Source organism: Anas platyrhynchos, chromosome 3 (assembly GCF_047663525.1).
Source record: "Anas platyrhynchos isolate ZD024472 breed Pekin duck chromosome 3, IASCAAS_PekinDuck_T2T, whole genome shotgun sequence".
Classification (NCBI taxonomy): domain Eukaryota; kingdom Metazoa; phylum Chordata; class Aves; order Anseriformes; family Anatidae; genus Anas; species Anas platyrhynchos.
In genome coordinates, this window is record NC_092589.1 from 23,907,510 (window position 1) to 23,931,744 (window position 24,235).

General features: G+C 41.6%; 1 long non-coding RNA gene across 2 annotated transcripts in view; it reads right to left on the reverse strand.

The window, feature by feature from the left end:
* Nucleotides 1–1,571: 1,571 nt before the first annotated feature.
* Nucleotides 1,572–24,235, reverse strand: part of LOC106019059 (uncharacterized) — a 202,938-nt gene continuing 180,274 nt past the window's right edge. For both annotated transcript variants that reach the window (XR_011808094.1, XR_011808093.1), the window contains one exon: nucleotides 1,572–7,874. This is a non-coding gene — a long non-coding RNA (uncharacterized lncRNA). The remainder of the gene's footprint in view (nucleotides 7,875–24,235) is intronic.

Genomic DNA, 24,235 nt, shown 5'->3' on the forward strand with positions numbered 1-24,235 from the left:
TAAAGTTAATCTCCTCAGAACAAGAATCTTGGTGTTCATTACCTAGGAACAAATTGGGGTTTCCTCACAACTCAGTCTATTGACTTCAGTTTTCTTGGTCTCATGTAAGAATGTGGAAAAGACTTCTGAAGCTATTGTGTATAAGCCACCACTAATGCCTTCGGTTATCAGTGGTAATGGGCATTGTTGGAGAAGACAAGCCAAGAGCACTGCACATTACTGCAATCTTTGCTGGCATCCTCAGAGATCCCGAACTTGAAACTGACACATAGACAGGCCAGGACCAGCGAGCCCTAAGTTAGGACTGCCTCTCCAGCTACCCAAAGCTTGTGCTGTGTGCTTCACAAAGGCCACTGCTAGTGTCTTGTGTCCACTACCTGCAGTTTTAGATAAGAACATGACCTTCTTGCGGTGGAGAAGGTGGTTGCCTATTTGAAGAGGAGATAATGAACTGTATCTTACATTTAAGTAGTTATTCTCACAGCAAGAAAGTGAAGAAAACACATTTTTCCTCTTCAGCTGAATATTCCACTCATTTCTTTTCTGCTCTAGGGTTTCCAGCTTTCTAACCTGATGAGTTATGGACAGTCATTCTTTCCAACATTAGCTGAATTCTTTTCTAATTATACATGTTCTGAATAGCATGAGGCAGACCTGCTGGTAGAACATTTGGTGCAGAGAGCATAATAAATTCCACAGAGAGCTTGACGTGCCTTGCCATAGATGCAATATTCATTTTCATCACCACAGAAGAGATGAGACACTAAGCCAGAGTTTAAAAAACTGGCGTGCTCCTTCACCAGGATGTGTGGGTGGGATTAACGTTGGCTGTTGAGTTGAAAGGCTGCCTTATAAGACATCTTCACTAGAATTAATATCTAGACATTTGTAAATCATATTTTACAAAGAAAAAATGACATAATATGCAATTAAAACCAGATCTATAAGATACAGAAGAACTGTCACAATTTTAGCACTTTTTTATTTTGGGATAAAGTTGAAAATAACACATACAAAACATAAAATATGTCAGGAAGTTTTAACACATGATTTTTGTAGCCTAAGATCTTCTCTCTGGAAATTAGAAGTTAAATGTTTACAATAAAAAACAACTCTGAAAAGAGTGTGGGTTTAATGTCAGGCAATGATTTACAGAACAAATATAATCAGATTTCAAGTAAAAGCACTTTATTTTATTTTATTTTTTCAGCCACCAGGCCTGCAAATCCATCTTGGGACCTCCAGACAGATTCTTTTCTTGTTTCTCATGGATAGTAATAATGTTTCTAAAGACCATCTGTGGAAAAGGCCTAACATGTCTCTGGACTTTACAAGATGAATATTCGGATTTTGGAAAAATGTGGAGAACATAGAGGCAAAAGTAGAAATTTCTCTTCTTTTTATAGATCATCTGTAGTCCAACTAATGGCAAGATAAGAGTATATTTATAGGAAAAATAGCAAACCAGGAGCAAAAGAAAGCATCCGGAGGTTAGGACGTGTTACCCAGTAAATATACATTGGAAGACTGTGAGAGATGAGGAAGGAAAAGATTTTCAGCTCTTTCTCTCTGCTGATGGCTGAAGTTTCTCTGTTTCATGATGTGCTGCTGGGGATCTGGAAGGTGGACTCCTCACAGACAACTCCTACCTGCCATGAACTGAAGGATGTTATGGAAAGAAGCTGGATGGAGACAGCCTTCCTTGTCCTCTCCTGGAATGAAAAAAAAGACAGTCTAGTCCTTGCTACAGCTGTGCAGCTCTCAGGCACTGTGTAAGGTAGGTGCAGAAGCAAGGGTGGATTGGTGCTCAACAGCCCAGCTTGGGCTTTGACACATCCTAGAGAGATGAGAAGATGATTCCTGATACCACTGGTGTGAATTACAGTAACTGCAAGCTACTGACCTCTTACAGCAGACTGGCCTAGACTGCGCACCTACATGTAACCTGCTGTACAATTTGCCCCCTGTGGCTGTTGACACCTTCTTTGTGACCACATGTGTCTGCTCATCCTTACTCTGCAGCACCTTTTCACTTCCCTGCTGCTTCTTCCCGTACAGCCAAGACAGTGCTCCCAGCCTGCCTGCTCCTGCCTGCCGCTCTCTGCTTTGCAGGCAGCATGGGGCTGGTGGAGCTGCTAGCCTGAAGGAGGAATGAGGATCACATCCCTTGCTTTGGCTGGATCCTTCCTCTGCCTAAGTGGGCAGAGCAGTGTACTAATAATTGTACAACTAAATAAAAACCCAGGAATGAAAAAGTCACTTTTGTGTAATGTATGGCTGTATGATTCCCATGGCTCCAAGTTCTGTTTGATGCACCTCTGCATTTTTAGCATGCCCCTGTGGTCACAGATGCTCAGAGCTGGCAAACAGCCTTCTTCCAAGGCAGCTGTGAGCCTGGTGGGATCAGCCACATTTCATCCTCTCACAGAGATGCTACTTTTGTTCTCACTTGCTTTGTTGTTTCCCTTTATATATAATAAGAGTCATTCAGAGTCAGTGTAAATGTTTGTTCAGAAGAGGGGATGGAAAAATGTAAGAATAATTCTGGTAATGGAAGTAGAATATAAACAAAGAGCTTAGAGAAAGTGGAGAAGCAGTGGAGAGGTTTCCTGTTTAAGAAAGGAAAATGGAAAAACTAAAATGGCTACTTATGGAAATGTAGAATAAACCTTACACAGTTTAATGAAAAAGGAAGAATTTGGATCTGCTCACAGCTTCATGAGGTGTTTTAACACAGACAGTGGCAAAAAAAGAGATCATCTTTCTTTTGTGGGGAATATGACTTCTGTAGTACTTAAAGATACATGATTTCTATACAGAAGGAATAGTCTGTAGTTGACAGCACAGCACAGACACAAAGGTGTGTGCAGATTGCACTGCTCTTGATGGTGCTGGAGCACGGAAGGAAAGTTGGCACATTTCCTTTAGACCTTGCCATTTCTGCAGAAAAGGAATTTCTCAGAGATGGGCACAAAGGAAATCAGTAACAGGATTCCTACCATGGATCCTCCCTTCTCCCCTGATTGCAAAGACCTAAGCTTTGCATCTCAGCAGGCCTGTGGGACCCTTGTTTCAGAGGATATGATGTATTTCAGAATTTCGTGATCACCCTAATACTGCTGAGCTGACCAGTACTACTGTGCTAAAGGAAAGAACTTATACTAGGATTATTTTTTTGTCTTAAATGCATGTGTTTCACTTGTTATTTCAGATTTATTGGTGTTTACTTGTTGCTGAATAATGAGCCAGAGGGTAATGGAAACCTTAATACGCTAAAAAATTGGAGCCAGTGTCATCAAAAGCTTCCTGTTCTTTACTGGTGCAGTGTTGCCACTTTATTTGCTTACTCTGCAAGACAAATGTGTTTGTTGCAAAATTTTGGCCAAAATCCTAATTCACACTTGCACAGGGCTGGCATTTCATCCTGGCTGCCTGTGGAAAAATGAGAGGGAGGTGACTGCTGCTTGGCCCCACAGTGCACATGTGTATCACCACGAGACCACAGGATGTGCTAAGCTATCAGTGACACACACCAGAGATGAGCCCATGTTATCCCAATCAAAGCTGACTGTTTTGCTGATGCCAGTTGGGCCTGGGGCAATGTGGTTTGCAGGAAATCCCTGTGATCCAACAGGGGCATGCAGAGAATTAAGTCATGACATGCACACTCTGCAGATGATGCTACCCCAGCTGAAGTGTCGCACTTAGTGTCCAGATGGTCACATACTGAAGTCAAGGTTGAACCTCATCATCTCTGAAGGCTGGATGATAATTTTACCACCTGCTTCAGGCAGCTGGTTGGGGTTTCTAAGAGCCGTGGGACCATTCAGTTTCAGTGCTGCCACAGGCGGCCAAGAGTCCTTGGCTATTTCAGCTATGAGAATTTTTTGAGGGCCACTACCTCCTGAAAAGCTACCAAGCACACCAGCTCCCCCAGCTAAAAGCGATGACTTCTTGTAGCCATCAGTGTCAGAAAGTGGATGTGACCTGCACATTGTCTTGTGTTTCTGTGGGCTGGCTGGCACCCCTGAGATGTGGGGTCCTCTCAGGAGATCTCACCCTAAAGATGCAGCTGCGGGCGTCCACCAGGGGGTCAGAGGCATGCAGAGCTCCTGTCCAGACCCACACACTGTGGCAGTAGGTCAGCCTCCCAGGTGGACCAGCACAAACCCTTCTACCTATGTCTCCAGCAGATTTGGGCATTTCAATTTGGTGGAAGTGACAGAGGGGAGGAAGAAAATGGCTTTAGCATGATGTTTTTTTTTAACACATAACCCACACTGCATTTTCAAGCCTCTGTATTTTCAAGCCTCTGCTAACAAGAAGGTCCTCTGATGATCAGACAGAGTTCTTTGTAAAGGAATTTGCAGACCAGAGGTGCTCACCATCAATTTCCTGCTGTCTACGATTACTATCATTGCATTTTTGAGGCACTTTTAAAATAAACTATGCAATGATGTAATGCACACAAAAGGGATGGGGTGGGAGTGCAGAGAAAGGAAAAGAAGCAGCATCTGGATTTTGACTGGTATCTTCTATAGAGCATCTTGATGTCTGTAATTAGTGTCATGTTATGAGAGCTTAAAAAAATAAAGGCGCCAGAGTTCCAAATAAAACATAAAATGGCTTTGATAGAATAAATGTTACTATCATTGTTTAAAAATGTTGTGACCTGTCTGCTATAGTTTCTGAGAAAGATATTTTCCAGTGCTGCTGCTCTCACTCTGACTCTTTTTAAAATTCTATTATTACAGATAAGGACAGAGGAAAATCCTCAAGACAGACTCGTTTTAAATCTCTGTAACACAATGCCAGCATTGTCTCTCCTCAAGCTGAACTTTTAAATTAAAATAGGCATGATCTTTAACAGAGTTCTGAAACACTCTGTTCTACAGACACTTTATCCCCTTTATTAGAGAACATTAATAATTCAAATGTTACAGCTTAGGTTAGGCAGACCCATTTGTCTGGTGTTGGAATAATTTAACTGTACTCCACTGTTAAGAGCTGTTTTGATACAGAGTGGGCCAAATTCTGCAGCCTCTTTCAAAGCCATGGGAATTTTACCTGTATCTTGGCTATGCAATAGGGAGGGACAGGCGCAAATAAGAGGTCTTGGCAATCTTTTCCTTAACCTTTAGCATGCACACAGAATGTACAAACATGCACTCCCAGCCCAATTTTGCAGACTGCACAAGGCAACATTTCCATTTCAGCCAGTTGGATTTTTGCCCTAGCAAGGCCTCTAGCTTCAGGATCCAAAAACTCTACATAAACACACTTGCAAAAACACATATGCATCCCACCTTAGCAGTAAGATTTCCCCCAAGCTTATATTTTACCATGTGTGAAGCAGGATTTCTTCAATGCAGTGTGCACATATGCCTCTGAATGCACTGAATTTTCAAATCACAGGGTTTTCCTGTGACTTTTTTTTAGGATTTCAGAGCTAAGACACTTTCTACCTATAGGTTAGATGGAGAACTCTTTAGTAACAGTGATTTCCAGGCCTACACATCTATGAAGCCTTTGTGTTAAGCCCAAATATATGAGCATGTAGTGGCATCCAGATTAGTAAGTAAACCTAGTTTTATCAGGTAATTTCTTTCACATGAGACCAGATCTACATCCAAATACTGCTGGACTTGGAGTACTTATGATATGGAGCTGACATCCATGTATTGACACTAATACTAATAAAACACAGGCAATGCCCAGAAAAGATTTTGTTTGTCACTTTCAGAAGAAGCAACATGAATGGTGGCATACAAATAAATGGATTCTGATCCTGTTCTACACCTTATCTGGGGCAAAAGGGCCAGTAAAACTCTAGTAGCCTTAGTTAGCTTCTACATGAGCTGGTGTAAACACTGCTTCCAGATAAGGTGTTAACTTTGTTTCAGGTTGTCATTCCAAGAGAAGTAGAATCATTATAAATAACAGAAAGACTGCTGTTAGCTATTTGAATGTAGATTAGAAACAGATTATATTTTACATAATTTTCTCTTACAATTTATAATTACCTATTACATAGATTTATCAATAAGAAAAATGTTGGTTGCCTAGCCTTCCACCAGTGTTAGTCAGAGCAGATCATTTTTATTCTAAGTGCAAGAAATGCAATCAGACAGCCTTTCTCATATCTGGTGGATTCTTTCTCCTATCTGTTGGTCTTCTACATTACTAACATGGTAATCAATATACAAGTAAATTTAAAAGCGAGGAGGAGTGCAATAGTAGACATATATGTAGACACACTCACTGAAGGCAGCCTGCCAAATGCAATGCACTTACTTATAGATTTTTTTTTCTGTAGCCATATGGTAGAAAACCCATTTTGGTTTTAGTAGAAATCTAGAAGTGACACCGAGCAGTGTTTACACATGTAGAAGTGACACAAAACATGGTTAAAGTTACTTTAAGCCAGGTTTTTAAGGAGATTTGGAAACTTAATGTTGGTTTCTAATGAACTGTCAAATGCCTGATTCAATATCTGATGTTCTTGAACATCCCATTTGAAGTCTCTCTGCATCTTTAAGCAGTCAAACACATTCACAAATTGACTCCACATTTCCCTGACCTCCAGAAATGAAAATAGGGTTGGTTCCTCCCTCTCTCACAGGCATTTTGACAAGGAAAATATGTCAAAGATGACTAACTATTTCTACCATGATAATGGAAGACTTAAAGAAAAGATCCTTAAAACCCCACTGCTAGTGCACCAACCCAAACAACAACAAAAAATAAAAGTACAGGAATGGAAGAAAATGGTTCCAAGTTACTCTCTTTCTGCATGCTTTAGCTAGAGGCAGGGGATAAAATAATTTTTAAAAGTTTAAATTGTTGTCTTTGTCTTAGACCTAGTGTAGGAGGGCAGGCTCTGTGTTACATTACTGAGATGTGGACAGGCCTGGGTACTAATGCACCCAATTTTGAGAATCATATTCAACTGGCTGAGGTTGTCCATGGCAGAGCAATAGGTTATGTTTGAGTAGACTCAATAATTGTGACTTTTAAGCCAATACTTTCCCACTATTTTCCCTGAAGAATATCAGGTCTTTGTTGTGTGGTAATATCTCTGGGGTTCAACTGGGTTCTTCTTCTAAGTTGCAGTGAATGCAACAATGGCAAGCACCTTGGGTAGAAGGGGACAGGGAAACTGCTGAACTTTCTGGCAGCCAAGGTGTGCTCCTAGCCTGCTCCTCACCATCCTGTGCTCGAGCTGGGGATCTCCTGGAGAAGAAATACCACTTACAACAAAAATATTAAAATGTATGGTGAAGCCTCTGGGTGAGGAAGAGTGGCCACCACAGCAAGAGAATGGGAAGGAAAGGGGACAACCAATGAACTGGTGCTGATATTTAAGAAATTTAGGGTCTGGCCCAGCCTGCCTACATCTTTCCTGGGAATGCATAGGCTGTTCACTTCATTTTTCCATCTCTCAGTTCTCTGAAGGGTTTTCTAACCCCTCCTCCCCCAAATAAAAAAAGTGTATGCAAGGTGCTGAAAGCACCTGGTTATCATGTGCAAGACTAAACATTGAGACAGTAGGAAAAGAAGTCTTGTACTTACATATGTGATGTATAAGTCTCACAAAAGAGTAAGCATATACAGTTCTACTAAATCACTGTGGCCTTCAAATCTATTTAAATGAAACCTTGCATAGTCTGCTCAGCTGTTCCTCATAAATCATAATTTTAGTTTAAAAATGAACTTCATATTTCTTCTGGGGTTTTGTTCTTCCATAGCTACATTCCTGGAACTGCTGCAGCCCAGAGGTCTAAAGGAGTCTTCCTTGAGAACGAAATCCCATCTTCAAATCTGGAGACTGGAATCAGACTCTGGAAAAGGCTCAGAACTGAGGGAGGAGAGTGCTAGGGAGAAGAAGAGAAATGGGAAGGACATGATGTTAGAGCACTTACACAGAACAACTGAGGTAGTTTTCCGTGTTGTCTTACAAAATGCCTGTAGTTTAATAGGATGATTTGATAGGAAGTAATGTACTAAAATGAACAAAACAAAACAAAACAAAAAGCAAAACGCAACCAAGCAAAACAGAGTTTGAAGCATACCTTTCTCCTGTTTGGAAGAACTAGGTACATTTGCCAGCTTCTCCCTTCCCAAATTTAATGTTTGTTTTGCCTGAAATGTTATTGCTGTTCTGTGACTTACTTGCACTTGTTTTTTATCTCCCAATAATTTACCTTGGAATTTATTCCCTGACTTGGTGCAAACACACAAAACCCTGTCTGCTTCCCATCTTTCCACCCAGAGACCCACTGACCTGCCTGGGCAGCCTCTGGAAGATTCATTCCTCAGCCCAGGAGAACTGTTTCATTTCCAGAGTTTTCAGATTTCTCTGTGCACATGTACCAGTTTGACAGCACTATTGTCTGTCCCTTGGCTGTGTTGCCCGTGATCTTTTGAAGGATGACATGAGAGCCCTGATCCCTTTCCTGTTGGTCAAACTGAGGTAGTCAATTTTTGTTCTCTCCACCCAGGCTGGATCTAAAGAAATATATTGGTCATCATCCCTACGGAGATCAGTGCCCCTTGTTGCAAGTTATATGACTTCTAATGAAAACCTTTCCTACAGACTGGCAATGCCTGTGAAATCGCACCAGTAAAATACAGCTCTTTGGCTTTTTCAAGACCATGTAGAAAGCCTGATGTGTGAAACTGTTTTTTATGAAACCCAGGCCTAGTTTCACAACCATGACATCACTTGTCCCACTGGATTTCAGCAGGTCTGTAACTCAGAAGTAAATGTATGTGCAGGAACTGAAGTGTAGACCTCCTTTTGCAGTTGACAGCTAACCAGCTGACTGGAGAAGTCCACACTTATTCATTAGTAACATGGCAGAGGTGCCCAGAAACCCTAATGTGGCCCCATTCTTCCAGGTGCTGTATTCATGGCCAGGACCAGCCATTGGTCCAAATAATTTACAAATACAATGCTGCGGTGTTTCCTCTGCTTCATCTCACATTGGTAGCATCAAATAATGTTCTGTTTGTTGTTCTCCTGTCTCTCTTCCAGACCCACCAATGCTTTCCAACACTGATTTCCAAAAGTAAATGTAGGTCTTCAGTTTCAGTTTGTGCAAAGATGGGTCCCACTGTGAGTGCACCAAGCAGTGGGAGCTGGTCAGGTGCTGTACCTGAGAAGAGAGTCAGAACAACTGCCTTGCAGTGCTTAAGGAAAATCAAATTATTTATTCCTTTGAGACTCTGCCAACATTACCCTTTAAGAAGATATGACTCTCTGAGGAGGGAAAGTAGTGGTAACATTCCTCAGCTATACAAATGGTTGACTGCTCTTTCCTAAACATAGATATTGCAAACATGAAAAATGTTTGCAGTTATGCCTTCTTCTACCATTTCCTCAGCTCTTAATCTGCCGTTGTGAACAACCCCTTTTGCTGCATCCGTCTCTTGTCCTTGCCTGCAGGAATGCCCCACTTGCCATGTCTCAGAGTTGTTGCTCTCTTGACACACCATGGTATTTATGCTCTCTCTCTGCTGTTCCCCATGTTCCTTTGCTCACAAGCTTGACTCCATAACATGAAGGACTTGGTCCACAAGCCCTCCTCTCTGGCTCTTAGCAAGAAGACACCAGCTGGTCACTCGAGTGGTCTCCCAGTTCTCATCCCTGTGCCACTCTTTCCACGGACCTCCCACTAAGTGAGTTTCCTCTTTCTCTGTTTATTCACCCCCAAATACCACCACACAGTCTTAATTAGGTCCAGCTGGGAAGCATATGTTTAGTTGCAGGGACTTTGGACCCACATTAAAGGGGCAAGTTCTCCATGACAGAAAGAGTTAGAGACCAGGTCCTTAATCTTTGCAGGAAGACAAATGCGGAAAAGAAGAGCTGTCCTCTTGCTGACAGTCATGCATTCTTTGGATAAGTATATCCAACTGATATCAAATAGGAGTGATATACAAGTTGGCAGCACTTTCTCTCTGATGTGTATGGTGCCTTCAATCCTTCTAGCTCAACAACAATTCTCCTGATTGGTGGACTAGCAATTGCAAAATTTGCAAAAATTGCAAAAAAAAGTCACAAGGGAGTGTTCACCAACCTTGGAAGTTTTCTGTAAAGTTTTTTTCCAGTGTCTCAAATCATAAGTGTTATTAAGAAGAAAGCTACCCATGACTCCTGAGAGACTATATGGTCCTTAGTCTTGGTTTGTAGCTGGAAACTATTCACCAGGAGTGGACAAAGGTGACAACTCAGGATTAGACAGGACAGGTGACAATTTAGGCTTTGACCAGGAATTTAAGTCCTTACAGCAGTATCACCAATATTTATCTAGATACCAGCCAAAAGCACCAAACTGTGCATTTTAATTCTTTTGAGATATTTATAATCATAGTACACACTGCTGTAGGATTCAGACCTTGGTGTGCATAAATGCAAAGCAGTAGCAAAACATACAGAGCTACTCCTCTCCCTCTCTCCCATGCCTGTACTTTGTTCCTGTTCCCTCCTGTTTGGAAGGAATTGTGTAGAATAGCTAGCAGAGAAGCCACCACAAAACCATTAAGCCTCCTGAGAGGATGGATGGGAAGAGACACCACTAGGCTGGGTAATGCCTCTACCCTTCAAACATACTGGTTACTGGAGCCAAGCAGAGACAGAATAGTAAGCAAGGTGGGCTATACAGAAATTTCAGGTGGCTTTCTAAAAAAAAAAAAAGAAAAGAAAACAAAAAAAGGCCATATAAACCAAGCTGTGACTCCCTAGACTGCCCATTCCTGCTGTAATACAGCAAGTCATTGGTCCTCAGATTCATTTTCTTTTTTCTATAGTGAATGCCAAGAAAGAATGAAGAATGTGTATTGAAGACTCTAGCAATTAACACCATTTATAAAAGCTCCAGAAATCATCATATCTTGGTAAATTAGGAAATCATTATTTCTGGAACTTTTTGGCAACATCATCAACTGCTCTAAAGCAGGGAATTTATGTATCTTTAGGAAAGTCTTTTCCAGTGAGATTCACTGGCCTTAACATCTCCAGCACAGGTGCCCACAGATTAGTTTGCTACATCCAGATAGCATGTTCACAGAGAGAAACAGACTGGTTGAGGTCATGATTCATTTGGCATGATTCATCATCTGTCTCAGAAAGATATTGGTTACATACTGGATGTGCCTATTTCCCTCTAAGTTAATATCCAGGTGTCAAAAAGACTAGTTTACAGATAGATATCAAACTCTTTTTGCCCCAGCTTTCTAAACCAGCCTTCAACATGTTATAAAGCTTTGTTCTCTGCCTTGGCTTCCTGTGAAAATAAGATAGAATGAGGAAGGTGTGATTTTTTACGGAGCAGAGGGAATTCCTCTTTTCAAAGTCAGTGTTGAATCCATGCAGGTTTTTTCACACACACACACACACACACACACAAATGCTTTTAAAGGTACACAGTTTCCACTTTGAGGGTCTTGTGGGTGATCCATACATTATGAGCTTGATTTTGCAACCTTTTGTGACATGAGCCATCCTACAGCAGTGTAAGGGGGCAAAGCCCTAGCCCTCTGCCCATTTTTACCAGCCAAAGGGCTGGCCATATATATAGGTAAGAGTCATTTTGTGTGAGTTAAGGTTGTGAAATCACCTCCCAGGGAAGTCTAGGACAAGCCTCTTTCTAGTCTGAAGAAATTTCCTTAGACCAGGTAGGAAAGCAGTGAGGGTAGAAACTCCTGAGCCCACCCGCACTCACATTTCCTTGTCCAAGAACATCAGATTTTTGGGATATAGGCTGAAAAATAAAAACATCCTATAAGGAGACTGTTTAATAAGTTGGGGCAGCCAAGTATGTGAAAACTCCTGTGATCTTCTCAAGCCTTGTTGGGATTGGCAGGGAGGTTTCCGAAGCACATGGAGGTGGTCAGACACTTGAAAAGGACTAAAGTGTCAAGTGCCAGGCAGAAAAAAAAAAATCTGTTAAATGTTATCACAGTATCTCTTCTCGATGAGGTAAATTTCCATGCACTTGTGACTTACTGTATGGCAACTTCATGTGCTGATTCAGGCCATAAACAGTCTGTCTTTATTCAGTGTAAATATGATCTCCCCCAAACACTGTATGCTTCAGGATCTGGTGTAATTCGATGTGAACTCATTCCACCCACCGCACCCAGTTAATATATGATCTCAAAATCATTTAAATCAAGCGCATTGTGACATCTTATTCCTGAAAGTAATTCTGTAACAGATAAGATCTTTTCTGTGCTTGCATTGCCATGATTTTTCTACCTGTCTAGAGGCTTCCAGATATAAATATGTAGAAGGAAGCCTCTCTACAGCATTTGTGGCTTTTTAAAAATAACCACAGGCTCCCTGAAACTAGTGTTGCCTTAGATGAGCTGAGCTAAGAAGTGCAGTGTTCAGCACAGATGTGGTGGTACAGGATTAACCTCATTAATGAGGCAACAGATTCCTCTTCACCTAGCAGTCTCCTTGCCCTGCCCATCAAAGTCTGCAGTAACTCTGGGTCAATACTGGCACTGCTAGGCAGTTGTGCTCTAAAAGCCCAGGCTCCAGCACAGGTACAACAGAAAAATCTTTGTGACTTGATCTTACAGTCCTTTTTTTTTTTTTTTTTTTTTTTTTTTTTAATGACTTACCCTAGCTCAAGCAAGATTTAATTCAGGGAAGTCTTGTGGTCAGTGTACATGAGGAAAATAGCCTCTAATGACTGCAGTTTGTAATCAATGGACCTATGAATGTTTGTGAGGTTGTCTAGTAAGTTGGAGTGGTTTCAGTAACAGTGCTGGTGTAGACACACAAGCTGTTCTCTTGTGTTACTACAGTGTATATCAGTATGCAGCTCTACTAGCAAGCACAAAAGAATACATTTTTTTATTATCGTTATACATATACACAATATCAGATACACAAGAATACATATTTTTATTAGCATTATATCAAGTGGTGACAATCCATGATGATGCTTCTGAAGATACAACTACAGTGATGAAATTGTCTGAGGACTCCAGGAAGCTGTGAAGGTTACTGGCCTTAATGTTTCTGTGTACGGATATGCAGCATTTTCTAATTTCATAATCCTGAGATTTGTCCTAGCATTTCTCACACCTTCCTTTTGCAAAGAGGAGGCCGTCTTACTGAGAAGGAGTGTGGGCAATGTAGTTCGCCAGGTTTTGAACACATACAGAAATTTTGCAAATTGAAAAATGACTTACTTAAGAACGTTCATGTTATTTCATGCACTATAATACATTCTTTATAAGTTCTGGTCTTTCTGGTTGAGAGAAGAGCTTAAGAGCACAGCATACCTCTCTCAAGACACTCACACCCTCAAGATGATGCATAAACCGATCCTGTTCATAGAAGATAAAGATGGCTGTGTGGATCACAGCAAAATTCACAGGCTTGAATGCCATCTTGCTATTCAGAGGCACTGCTGCTGAAGAGCCGACCTTACCGTGGAACCCGGTGTTTGCTGTGCTCAAAGGGGAAAGCCTGTGCTGTCTAAGGCTTAAGACATCTGGCTTGTTGTTGTAAACCTTAAAATTCCAGAGAGTAAAAGCCATTTTCAGGTACTCCATCACAAATCAGATTTGAGGTTATCAGTGTGTACATGTAAGGTTTAGGATTCCTTTTAATCTATGTAAACAGTGTGCTCAAGAGCTGCATATATTTATGTAGAGATCAAAGAGGTGGCAACGTCTCTGGAGAATAAGCAGCAAGAAAAGTCATAGGAATGGTAAATGATCAGTTGTGAGAAGGAAAACTTGAAAAACTTGATTCTAGATATGGCAAATAGGTTGCACTCAGACGTGGCTGTGACATGTGTGCATTGGCCTGGCATGTCACCGTCTGCTTATAGCCTCTCATTAACGAGTAATACTGCATTAGGTCCTGGGGAAGACAGATTGGCCCCCAGCTTTCTCCTACCAGCAGTTTCCTGCCTTTTCACCAGCTTCTGCCTGCACCTGGAGTGGCATTTTGAACGCTCTGCCATGCAAGGAATGGGCTCATTTTCACTGCCAACTTTAGTCTCCTCTCCTGGGAGTGTAATCAGCTACATGGTGTCCTCCTGGAGCTCCCACTTTTTCTGCTGCCCCATATTTCTTGCTTTCTCCCACTTTGAGTCTGAAACAATACATGCTGAAGTCAGTGAAAATTTTCCTCTGTCCCTTGATTCACTTCTCTGGTGGCTTTGGCCAATTTCTGCTGTGGCCTGAGCATATCCAGCAAAGCACCCAGCAACCTGTGTCCAGAGGGATCAGCAGGCTCCCATGCCACCTGCCTGCTGGTGCAATAACAGGAAATCAAGTCAGTAGCACCTGGCTTAGCATTACACTGTATGGAGCAAAGACCAGGCCCAGAGAGGCTGCCCAACCACGTCCGCCTCCACTCGAACTCTCTATTCGCTGGCTGTCTCAGAAGTGTCGAGGTGGGGGAGCAAACAACCTGACTGAGGAACAAGAAGCCTAGTTAATGAATGCTTCTCTCCTCAAACTGTTCCTCTCCTTGCACTCCCTAGAGACAGAAAGAGTCCCGTTTGCTTTTCCAAGGCCATTCCTGTTCCTTCTCTATGCTGTGCTGGCTGCTAGCAGATTGCCTCCTGCATAGCAGCTCCTTTTGCAGAAAGCTGAGGGTGGCAGGGCAGTGTGATGAAAAGCTGCTGAAATGTACTTTTTAATGAGAAAATGAAGTGTTTTCCATTGCGGTATGATTACTTTTTTTCTCAAATTCAGCAAAAAAAGAGGAAACAAAAAGAGGAACATGTGTTCATTTGTTGTAACTGGAGTTTGTGAAATGAAGTCTTCTTGAGAAAGCTACCAAACATTCATTTCAAAGAATACGGACATTTTGGCATCCAAATATTGTAGCATGTCCAGAATATAATTAGCTCCTGAAGTGGTTTGAACTTGTAAATATGTCTTTAGATCATAAACTGGTCGGTAGCTATGCCGAGCTTTAAAGCTGACTCTTGGAAAAACAAGGCTTGGAAGGAGAGCTCAAGCCACAATAGACATACACTAGGACCCGAGAGAATTTTTTTCAGGCATGTGGCTCATCTATTTACATACTTTACTGTAACCTTTTCAAAAACCTTTATGCCTTGGGCAGTGGATGAGATTACTATTAGAACAATATAGGTAATCGTGAATGGTTTGAGTTGTTTTGCTGTCAGTATATATTTCACTCAAAAGTTAGGCTTTAATTTTCACTAGGCAATTAAAAAAAAGAAAAAAGAGAGAAACATCTACATCTGCATAGCAAGTGTAAGATCATCTTTGATGTGTAGATGTGTAGTTGGAATTAAATGATGTGTAGATGTGTAGTTGGAATTAAATCTCACAACACAAGAGAACTGCAAGTAGGGTTGGAGGACACAGTCTCTGTTGGGTAAACTAAAGTACAGGGAGGTGGAATTATTCCCTATAAATGTGTTCAGTAACACACTTGGAAGAAGAACCCAAAAGACACCAAGGATATTACTACTCCTCCCTTCTGATTTCTCAAATATACTCTCCAGTCATGGGAGAACACATTCAGATCAGACGAGAGCTGATCCAGACCATTGCCCAAAATCTAAGCAGTTAAAGTCTGTACAGTGCTTTCAAACTATAAAGTACACTATAAGTGCTAAGTATTATTATTACTTTGAATCAAACAAAACCCAAACCTGCTCGAGAGGTTCAAAAATATTTGCTTAACTTTTATGTATTTATTTTAAACTCTGGCTTGACTCTGTGCTTCCTGTTGTCTCCTGGGACTGAAAGTACAGATACTCAAATGCCACAAGGTGGCTGTGCTAGCAGTATTTCTGACTTGGCTGGAGGCAAGGAGCTCTGGAAATCTCACAAGAAAGCCTTCTGTGTGACTCTCCACAGAGAGTTTAATCCACCTGAAAAGTGGTGGGTGAGGTGCTCACTGCAGGAAAAGCTCCCGCCGAAGTCAGAGCGTGCTGCTGAAGGGCAGCCAGGATGGTATTATACTTTCCCAGCAGGGAAGCTGAGATTTTGGATGAGGCTCTTTCCAGAAAAGGGGGGATGAGCACTGGGGGTTTCAAAAGAGACAGGAGGACTTAGGAAAACCATTTCCATTGACTGCTTCCCTGAATTTTGAATTTTAGGATGCTGGTGCATGCTGTGATCGATGACTTGCTTCCAGCCAGCAGAGAGGAGGGGTAGAAAGAGTATCACCTGCATGAGACCAACCCTCCTGCAATTAGTCAAACCATCACAGAGTCTGTTTTCCTCATTTGATAGCAGTCTGGTCGGTTCACCTCTGAGGTTTGCATTGCCGTTTGAAGTCAGATTGAGTCTATTAACCTCTTAACTGCTCCTGGCCCTACCTGGCAGAGCTGCATGCTACACTGATTTGGGTGGAATGCCAGTAAAATGTTGGCAAAGGAACAGATGCAGTTGGGACCCAACAGAGAAGTGGTTAGCCGCATGTATGTTGTTCAGCTCAGGAGCCTGAAAGCTCATATTGTGAGAAGCACTTTTCACCATGTGTAAAGTCTGACACATATTTCAAAGGAAAGCTTTTAATTACAGTTGGCAGGTCTGCCCCCATGGCTGAAAAGTGACTAAATTTTTGACCCCACCAGCAGAGGAGTCTGTAAATCAGACTGCCATCGCAACACTCATCCAAGCAAAGAGCTGCAGCCCCACAGCCAGCAGAGGCAATACAGAGGGTCAGCAGAGGCTGAGTGTGACCTTCTCAGCTGACTGCTGGACTACGGGCTGCAAGACGAGTGGCTTGAAACAAACCACTTCACTTCTGTGCCTCGGTTTCTTCTGCAGCTGCAGAATAGGAGAAACAGTGCATCCTTTCTTTAAAAATTGCTGTTGGACCTAGGGATGGAAAAAAGCTAGCTGCTATTAATTGTAGTGTGTTCTGGGGACCACAGACACGTCCTAACTGCAAAGCTGGCTCCGGCTTTGGGTTTGGACAGTGCCTAAGTTCAGGAGTGTTTCAACTCTAGGTTTTAGGTCAGCCCAGAAATGTCACAGGCAGGAGTAAAACTGGTTCTGGGTTACTCAAAGGATGGGAAGTTTGGACAAGAAGATTTCAATTTAAGACATTATTGGTGTGGGACAAGAGGTAATTGCTTGGGAACGTAACAGTCATCCAACGAATGTACAGCCCAAACCTAGCCCGAATTGCCTTGCTGCTTGGAAAAGCATGTTTTCACTCAGTCTGGCACCTCACTGCACTTTCATATTTAGCCTCCAGCAAACACAGTATGAACCAGAGATCTCATGAATAGCACCGTGCTGAAGAGAAATCAGGCCCTCTTTTTCGAGCATAAACAGAAATCCATTTTTTAGATTATTTCACAAAAGCTGAAATGGAGCTATAGGAATTCAGTTTTTGTTGTTGTTGTTTTTAATTTATTTCTCTTGTTCACAGAATTTTCTTTTCCTGTAAAAAAATAATGCTGAAAAATTCAACAAAGTAAGAAACTGATCAGTTGGGGATAAACCTTAAGAAATAACTTCTAAGGAAATTGAATGTGCTAGCACCTTTGAAAGTAAGCATTTTTTTTAAGGTGTCTGGCTCAGAAAGCCAACAAGTTCAGAGATTTTAAACAAGCCATCCACAGACTGGCCTAAAAAAAAATCACCTAGGTAAGTGCAGTACCCTGGAAGCAGCGCCAAGAAGCTTGGCCATACTCAGGAAGCTTTATGCCTTGAGACTGTCGCCGTGCTCAGGGTTTTGTGGCAAAGCAGGGGTGAGGACTGACACTGCCACCGCAGCCCTGGCACTTTTGGCAATCCAGCTGTCTGGCCTGTTGTGAAGCAGCCTCCCAGGCAGCAGCTGGGCACTGGGCCCCTTCTGCCCCCACCCCACAGCCCCTTGTTTTTGAAGAGAGAAGGGGTGTAACATGGTACCGACAGGAAGACAAAGCTCGTAAGCAATAAGGAATGGCTGACGGAGAAGGGGAAGAAATATCCCTCCTAGTGGTCGTCACAGCAGGCTGATATGGTTTCATTATTATCTCAGGAAGGAAGTAGCAGTGTGCAGAACAAGACAAACAGTCCCGTTGTGACACCTGGGGACCGCAATCATTTTCACCAGTGATTAGATGAGAAAGTGAGCTTTCCAGCTACTGCCAAGCATCTTTCAAACCACTGTTCCTCTAGCACAAGAGCCTGGTTTTGCGCAGAGTCCCCTTGATGATTCTGCATCCTGATGGTGGTGTAGGCGTCCCTCTGTGGGCAGCACACTGTATGCACACATATTCCTCAGATGTGGGCTTCCCTGAATAAACCCCTGTAAGTGCTCCACTCCCAGTGATGGGTTTGCAGGACAGGGTGGCTAGCTTACAGGTACTCACTGCAACTCGGAAGTCAGATGGATTACTGCACGTATTTACTCTGAGTCTGGCTTGTTTCTTCTCTCTTGACATTTCACAGAACTACCAGTAACCAGTAAGAGCTGGTGGGTTTTAAAAGGTGTCAGTAAGGAGCTAGGCAGATAGTGTGATTTGCCTCTTAATGGAAAAACAACCACCTAAACCTACAGATACTTTTAAAATCCATAACCTATTCAGATCTTTGAGCATATAACTTTAAAACATTCTGCAGGTGCGTGCAAAAACCTGTTGATGTGACAGCTGAGGTGCCAGCAAATGATGCTCAAGGTGGTGAAGCATCACTGTGTCCGCAGAAGCAGTGGGTTTCTGTGCCAGAAGTGGATCCCAGCACTCAAACCCAGGGCTGTGGTGCTCTGAGCTGCTGGCAAGCATCACAGGGAGACCTTCTGGGCAGAAGTGATGCTCTTCTTCACCTTTGAATGAGACACTTCTCCATGATCTGGCCCAGTCAAATGATCGCTCAGCAGAAACTATAGGGCATTCCTACTTCTTCGTGCATGAGTACTGTAGCACAGGAGCTGGAGGAAACCAGCACAAATATTTGTGATAGGTGCTGCATGGTGACAACACATAAGAAGAGTGTGAATTTAATTTTGTTAATCAAAATGTGTGAGTCCAAGTGAGAAGAAAAAATATATTTTCAATTACAATAGCCCAACTCTGTGTGGTCCAGCTTTATTAGTGTAACTACACTTTGACCAAGCTAGTTCCATGGTTTCTAAATGTGCTAATTCCCAAATAAATGATCTAAACCAAATCTAACTACTTATACCTCACCAAAGCCTTTTTGGAATAGCTTATACTCACCCTCTGCCCCCCCCCCCCCCCCCCATCAAAAAATAATTAAGAAAGTAATTGAAAGATTCCAGTAAAAAAATCCAGATAAAATCAAGAAATAAAGGTCAGTGTGGACAATAGTCTTTTAAATCACTGCACCAGCTATTGATGTTGTGATGAGCACCCTAGATAAGCCGTGGGTACTGAAAAGTTCCTCGAATAGCCATGCCGCATGTAAATGATTTAGGAGAGAAGCTACATTTAATAACTTGTTTATTATAGTAAATCCAGAATGACTTCATGCTAAAAAGTTGGATGGGTGTAATGCTCCTCTAGCTGAATACTCTGAAGTTTATATGAGAAACTGAGTTTTTTTGGGTTTGAGCTTTCATCATTCCACAAGCAATTGTAGCTATGCACTGACACCACTAGGACAATAACAATGATTTAACATGATAGTAATAGCAATATAGTCAAAGCTTCGTCAGAATTTCCATTTTAAACTCTGTTTATTTAGAAATAATATTTCAACCAGTTAAAACTGCATCAAGCACAAACTTGGCATTTGTGGTCAGCCGGATGCCTGGATGTAATTACTTTCTTTTATACAAAAAAAAAAAAGGAAAAAAAAAAAAGAAAAAAGAAAAAATTAAGTTACTTGATTTTTTCATTATTTTCAAAAGCATTTTTTTCTTTTTTTGTTGTTGTTTCTGCCATTGTCCAGATGAAAGAAGTTTAATCTTAAACAACATGGTTTTGCAACCACGCTGTCCATAAAGAAAACAAATTGCTCCTGGCATTAAAAACAGATGAACAATTTAGGCCTGCACGAAGCTGATCCTCTGGCTTGGAGATCAATGGGAGCTTTGTTATCCGTGCCGCTAGATGCGAGAGCAGCCCTGTGCCGGGGGAGCCTCCGGAGCCGAGCTCCCCGCGTGCGTCCCCGTCTGCATGTCACTGCCATGGGGCTGGGGCTGGGAGAGCCATTCACAAAAACTCCATCAAAAAGGAGGAGGAACTGCCCAACATCAGGTCGTGGTTTAGCTCCCACATCGCTATTGCAGGTGTAAACTCAACACATAATACATTCAGGCAAGGAAAGTGACCCCACTGCTCTTCCCAGCCATTCCAAAGAAAAGGTAATCCCAAACATGGGAGCTGACTGTGGAGGTGGCCTGGCTATGGTGTCCAGCTCATGGAATAAATTCAAGTTCTGTATCAGAATTTGCTGAGTTTTGGGGAAGGATGAGAACTGGCCCAACCTTCCCAGAGTATGTCTATGATATGTTCCTAGACAGTAAAAAGAACAAAAGCTTGCCTTATGGTGAAGCCACATATCCCTATGCAAAGGACAGAAAGCCCAGCATGGCCAAACACCATATCTCAAGCACTATAAACCCCAGTTAAGGCTGACCTCACAAGAAATCCAAATGCATTTCAAAGGGAAGAATGAAGGGCAAAACCACCCAGGCGACATTAATCCTCTCTTGAAATCAAGTCAGGCAGCTATTTCAGAGTTTATGACCTTAAATGAGAATAAATTGATTTTTAAAAGCCTCTTTTATTTTATTATTATTTTTAAATGTACACCCTCCACCTCCCTGTTTTTCCCTTCTGTATGCCTGGACTTCAGGGAAGAATTAAGACTCTTCAGGTGCCTTAAAACTATTTACTACCCCTGAAACATAACATTAATTTTGATTTACCAGTGTTTAAAAAGTCGTTTGGAGATGATTGCAACAATTGTGTAAGGAAACGTACAAACTTTGAGCTCAGATGACTCATTTTTATGCTTGATTTGTGATTTAGCAGCAGCGTATTAAAGTGTTGTTGCTTCTAAATACAACTGAAATATTTTCTTTTCATAAGGCTGTTTAATATATAACAAAACTCCACAGAAACAAGTGGGAAGCTTGCCTCATTGATTTTAATGGGAATTTGTTTACCAAGAAGAATTTGCTGGTTCAATATTTTCCTAGTTGTGCAAAAACAATTTGCATGGAAAACAGATCTGACATATTTGGGCTTTTGATGCTGCAGAAAGACAAATAATAATAATAATAATAAATTAGGATGGCCCTTCTTGCAGGGCTTAGAAAAGCCAGCAGTCTGCACTGTTTGCAGGGTTCATAGCACTTGTGAAAGGAAGCAAGCTCCTTGGGTGCTGTCGGGTCTCATGCAGCAAGAATAACATTTTGGGGAGGAATCAGGGTTTTGGGAGGAATCACATTTGTGCACACAGCTGGTGCATGACAGAGGTTGGTGCTGCCCCATGGCTGAAGATGCTCAGGGCTTCTGAGGCCAAATTTTCGGAGGAAGAGAACAAAACTGGCCATCAGCACGACAGACACTTTGTACATTGCATAATATTGTGTAACACTCTTTGGAAATAATCCTCCCCTCAGCTCCGAATGATGTGGTTGCTGATGTGTTGTGTGATAATCGTGTCTTTCTGTGGACAGCTCTGGCAATAACAGCACTGCAGCCTCTTCTAGCAGGCATGTCAGGCACCATCCTGCTGATTTCCGAGGACTTATTGCTTCCGTTGCCTCTCCTTCTCCTTCTGCACCCCCAGATATGACCTTGGCCATGGCTGCATCCCACATCTGTGACACAGCTTTGTTTTTTCAGTGCCCAGAAGAGCCAACCAGCAGTGTCTTGCTCATCAGGTTGTACTTACCCGTGAACTGAGGCAGTACCTCAGGCAAACCCCAAAGCCCAGAGAAGGCACAAGGATGCTGCTTGTCTTGATCTCCTTGTTGCCGCACTGCCATCACCCTCATTGTTTTCTGGGGTGACTGGCAGCCCCAGGTACCTCCTACCCATCACAGCCTCCATCCAGACATGCACCCATGCTGATGGACATCAGCATTGTCCATCCACCAGTGCTGGGACAATCCCACCAAGCAGAATGGTGCTCCTGTCTGCTGAGCTCCCCTTCCTGTTGTTCCCAGATGTGAGGGGTTGTGCTTCTAAGCCACTCTTCATTTTGTTGTAACAGCTTTTATTTCGTTTAAGACTTAGGAAACAACACCAGTGTGGTAGATGGTGGACAGAAGAAGAAAAGATGGGCAGAACTTCCTAAACCTTGGCCTTCTTTCAGATTCACAAGCTGATGAAAAACCCATGGGAGCTTTTCCTGTATTGTTTTCATATTCTATGTAGCTGGAAAAGTGAAATTCTTCTGAATGAGCAAGATGAGGAAAATACTTAGCTCTGACGATGCTGGGAAAACTCTGGGGTTATTTTCGTCCACACATATAATTTCTGGCCAGAAAAAAAAAAAAAAAAGGAAGAAAAAAAATGCCTCAAGTGTTCTGAGTATGTGAGTTTCTTATCTTCTATTAGAAAACATAAGCACTGGCAGGAGAAAGCAGACTTTCTTCATTAGGTGCCAGAATATTTAACATTGGTTCCTCAATATTGGAAAAAATAGTCAGAAGAAAAACAAGAAAAGTCATTATCTGTTTTTTTTTTTTTTTTCCTCTTTTTTTTTTTTTTCCCCTTTTAATAACCTTTTCAGTAGCACAATGCATTCAAAGCTAGGCACATTCCCCTCAGTGCAATATGGTCTCAAGACATGATTTAGATGGAAAATTTAAGTAAGATTAATGCAATTTATTATCCGCCAGGATATCCCTACAAACCACACTGCTTGGCTGAATTTTTGATTCTCAATCTAATATTTCAGATGAGATTTCCAGACGGGTGTCTTATTCCTCTATTAGTTTAGTGAGGGTGATATAGAGTTTGTAAAACAGGAGAGGTTAAGCTAGTTTTAACACTTGATTAATCATTTAAATTACTTTGTTACTGTTTGAATCCATTGACTTTTGTTTACCAAGCAACTCCCTGAAACCCAAAGCCAACAAAAACGGCAGGCAGCTCTCCAAGTTGTTAATTTATTCAATGAGTTCTTCAAAGGAGTTCTAAAAGGGGAAAAAAGGAGCAAATTTATAGTTGCATTGAAAGGGTAGAGCAATTCTTGTTCATTGCTTGCTAAAAATGTCTAGGTTTTTATGACTCAGAAAAAAAGCCAATATTCAAATATGCTGGCCAGCTCCTGCAGATGTATATTTTTTAAGCAAATCAAACAAGCACTTAAGAGAGCCTGACTGCATGTTCATGCAAATAATGATTGAAATAAAATCAACTTGTGTGACAAGCCACACATTCCTCTGCTTTTTATGTGCAACTGTGACTTCATCTGAAGTCAGATTCTCCAGAGGAAAATTTGAGCCCTTTTTAGCAGGAGCAGGATCAGGCCTATAGGAAATCAACTCAAGAGCACAAGGACAAAGCTTTTTCAAAAGCAACTGTGAATGGGTGATTAAAAAGCCCCCTTCAGTTACACAATGTACATGTGTACAGTTTGCAACTGTCCACTGGGGAATGGAGAAAAAAAATCCCAAGCCCTAAATCAAGGGTAAAAAAAAAAAGAAAAAAAGAAAAAAGAAAAGATAGCTTTCTATTCTGCATATTACAAAGTCCGAGTTTGGTAAATTGATTACAATTTCTTTTCAGAGACCTATCAGGAATAAACCACTAAGTCTTAGACATAAATTTGAATTCCAGAGTCTCCAGCTAACCCAGCTCATAAATGAATTCCTAAATGCTGACTGTGCCAGAAGACCCAGCACTGCAAAACCACTTGGCAGAAGCCATTAGTTTCAATGAGATGAACTGCTCTATTTAGCTCTCATTCAAAACTTTACAGAAATGCCAGATTTCCATAAACACAGGTTTCCTTGAATTTCCAGGGCTTTGATTAACTGGTAGATGAGGGTGTCTTACAAATATAGATTTGTATGCAGAGTTCAGCTCAGAAAGCATGAGAGACTGGAAACGGACTATAGGCTTTTCTTTCTTTCTTACTTTTTTTTTTTTTTTTTTTTTTTTTTTCTGACTTAACAGAAAGCAGGAAAACTCCTTTAGAATATTTTGGAGCTGAGACTTTAATAATTAATAATTATTCTGTGGTTTAACACTGTTGTAGATCATTTTCCTGTCATTTATATCATGGCGTGTTAAGCTTTTTGTGACAGATTAATATCCTTCAACTTTTATAGTATGGTTTTAAAGTCCTGAAG